This window comes from Arachis ipaensis, chromosome B5 (assembly GCF_059453495.1).
Source record: "Arachis ipaensis isolate K30076 ecotype BB chromosome B5, ASM5945349v1, whole genome shotgun sequence".
NCBI lineage: Eukaryota > Viridiplantae > Streptophyta > Magnoliopsida > Fabales > Fabaceae > Arachis > Arachis ipaensis.
Genome location: NC_142440.1, coordinates 46,258,390 through 46,261,776, shown reverse-complemented (window position 1 = coordinate 46,261,776; position 3,387 = coordinate 46,258,390). Strand labels below are relative to the sequence as shown.

The 3,387-nt window shown below is 35.6% G+C and overlaps 1 pseudogene; it reads left to right on the top strand.

Annotated features, from left to right (window-relative positions):
• The first annotated feature begins 2,193 nt into the window (after positions 1-2,193).
• Positions 2,194-2,719, top strand: LOC148564062 (secreted RxLR effector protein 161 pseudogene; annotated as a pseudogene).
• Positions 2,720-3,387: the final 668 nt, after the last annotated feature.

The window sequence follows — 3,387 nt, the reverse complement described above, 5'->3', positions numbered from 1 at the left end:
ATGTTCTTAAGATGATTGATCTTATTGAACAACTTGAGAAGTTGGGATGCAAATTGGGCAAAGAACTTTCACAAGATTTGATCTTGCAATCTCTTCCAGAAACCTTTTCACAATTCATTGTTAGCTTTAATATGATTAAAGTAAGCTGTGATCTTCATGAAATGCTCAACATGCTAATTGATTATGAGAATCAAATTGCATCTGAGAAAAAGAAAGGAGTTGCTATGGTAGTTGGCAACTCTTCTAAGAAGAAAGGAAAAATGACCAAAACTCCATTTATGGGACATGGAGAAAGGGCTACAGAATTATTGGGACTAATACATACAGATGTTTGTGGACCAATGAAAATTCAAGCCAAAGGAGGATATTCCTATTTTATCACTTTCACTGATGATATGTCTAGATATGGCTTTGTGTATCTTATGAAACACAAATCTGAGTCATTTGAAATGTTCAAAATTTTTCGCAGTGAAGTTGAAAATCAAACAGGTAAAAGCATTAAGGTGCTTAGATCTGATAGAGGAAGAGAATATCTAAATGATAATTTTCTTGAGTACTTAAAGAAAAATGGGATTCTTTCTCAATGGACACCTCCTGGTACTCCACAACACAATGGTATTTCAGAGAGGAGGAATCGAACTTTATTAGATATGGTTCGATCCATGATGGGTTTTACTGATCTTCCATTGAATTTATGGGGCTATGCTTTAGAAACAGCAGCATATCTGCTAAATAAAGTACCCACTAAAGCAGTTTCTTCAACACCATATGAGATATGGAAATGACGAAAACCAAATCTCAAGCACATTAGAGTTTGGGGATGTCCAGCATATGTTAAGAAATTGCAAAGTAATAAACTTGATGCTAGGTCCGATAAATGTAGATTCATTGGTTACCCTAAAGAAACAATGGGTTATTATTTCTATCACCCTTCTGATCACAAAGTATTTGTGGCAAGAGGTGGAACCTTTTTAGAAAAGGAATTTCTTTCCGAAGGAAGACAAGGTGAAGAAATAGAACTTGATGAAGTTCAAGAAACCAATGAAATAGTACAAGCTCAAGAACATGAAATTCAAGTTGAGCAACCAACTTTGGATGTACTCAAACTAACACCAAATTTATCATCTTCAAGAGTTGAGGATAACGAACCGATAGTAGTTCAAAGAGAGATTAATGAACCAATCCTTGAACTACCTTTGGTACAAGAACTACCTCTTCGACGGTCCACAAGAGAACATCGTCCACCACTAAGGCTAAACCTAATGGTGCAAGATGATGTAGAAAATGGGATCGATTATGATGATAATGATCCTAAGACTTATGAAGAGGCAATGCAAAGTTCCGAAAGTCTAAAATGGCAGAGTGCCATGGAATCCGAAATAGAGTCTATGAGGATCAACAATGTTTGGACTTTGGTTGAACCCTCAAAAGACATAAAACCTATTGGTTGTAAATGGGTTTACAAGAAAAAGATTGGAACAGATGGTAAGGTAGAGACCTATAAAGCCCGTCTAGTTGCCAAGGGATACCGTCAAAAGGAGGGAATAGATTATGAAGAAACATTTTCTCCTGTGGCAATGCTCAAATCTATTCGGATTCTACTTGCTATAGCAGCTTACTATGATTATGAAATATGGCAAATGGATGTGAAAACAGCTTTTCTCAATGGAGAACTCAAAGAGAAAGTGTACATGACACAACCTGAAGGTTTCACACTTCAGTCTGATCATAGTAAAATTTGTAAGCTGCAACGCGCCATTTATGGGCTAAAGCAAGCTTCTAGAAGTTGGAACATTTGCTTTAATAAGACAATCGAAAAGTTCGATTTTATCCGGTGTGAAGAGGATCCTTGCATATGCAAAAAAATTTAGTGGGAGTACAGTCATTTTCTTAGTACTCTATGTTGATGACATATTACTAATAGGAAATGATGTACCAGCATTGCAAAATACCAAAACTTGGCTATCTCAACAATTCTCCATGAAAGATTTGGGAGAAGCAGCCTATATTCTAGGAATAAAGATCTATAGAGATAGATCTAAAAGGTTGCTCGGACTCTCACAATCTATGTACATTGATACCATATTGAAAAGGTATAACATGGAAAACTCCAAAAGGGACTATTTACCAATAGGCACTGGAATTACTCTCAGTAGAAAGGATTGTCCTAAAACTTCTGAAGAGAGAGTACGCATGAGTAGAATACCATATGCTAGTGCAGTGGGAGCTATCATGTATACCATGACATGTACACGTCCTGATGTCGCATATGCGCTAGGAGTAGCCAGTCGATATCAGGCAAATCCAGGTGAGGAACATTGGAAGGTGGTTAAATCCATTCTTAAATATTTAAGAAGAACCAAAGACCAATTCCTCATCTATGGAGATTCTGAACTTATACCAAAAGGGTTCACTGACGCAAGTTTTGCCTCAGACAAAGATGATAGCAAATCTACTTCAGGTTATGTTTTCACCTTAAACGGTGGTGCAGTGAGTTGGAAAAGTTCCAAACAAGCTACTGTAGCTGATTCAACAACTGAAGCTGAGTACATAGCAGCAAGTGAGGCAGCTAAAGAAGCTGTGTGGATGAAGAAGTTCATAAACGAGCTTGATGTGGTGCCTTCAATTAAAGAACCACTTCCATTACTGTGCGACAATAATGGAGCCATTGCACAAGCAAAAGAGCCAAGATCACATCAAAAATCTAAGCATATCTTGAGAAGGTATCATTTGATAAGAGAGATCGTTGAACGTGGAGACGTTGAAATTCAAAAGATTGCTGGGAAGGATAATGCAGCAGACCCATTCACTAAGGCACTTGGATCAAAAGAGTTTGATAAGCACATGTGGGAATTGGGATTGAAATATATGACTAATTGGCTCTAGTGCAAGTGGGAGATTTTGTTGGAAATACATGTATGCCCTAGATCCAATCTGTCATTGGCTCTAGTGCAAGTGGGAGATTGTTGGAGATAAGTGTGTATGTCCAACAAAATACTATTGTGAATTATTATTATTATTATTTCTTTTTATAAGAATAAACTTTTATAATTTATGATAGTGTCCTTAATTAAAATTAGAAACGAATAATTACGATAGGGATCGTAATAATGAGATATACGTTTTTTTTTAGTACTTTTAATTTAAATTGTTCTTAATCGTAGAATCACTAAAAATGGGACATTAGTGATTCGGATAGATTAATATATATATAATAGTCTTCATTGGATGAAGATTAATAGATCTCATTTATTAAATTATATATATAAATGGTATATATAGAGATATAACCATTGAACTGACTCACTCTAAGAATTCCTAATGGTTATAGTTACCGTATATTTGTCAATAGGATATTCTTATGATGAACATAATATTAGAATTTTC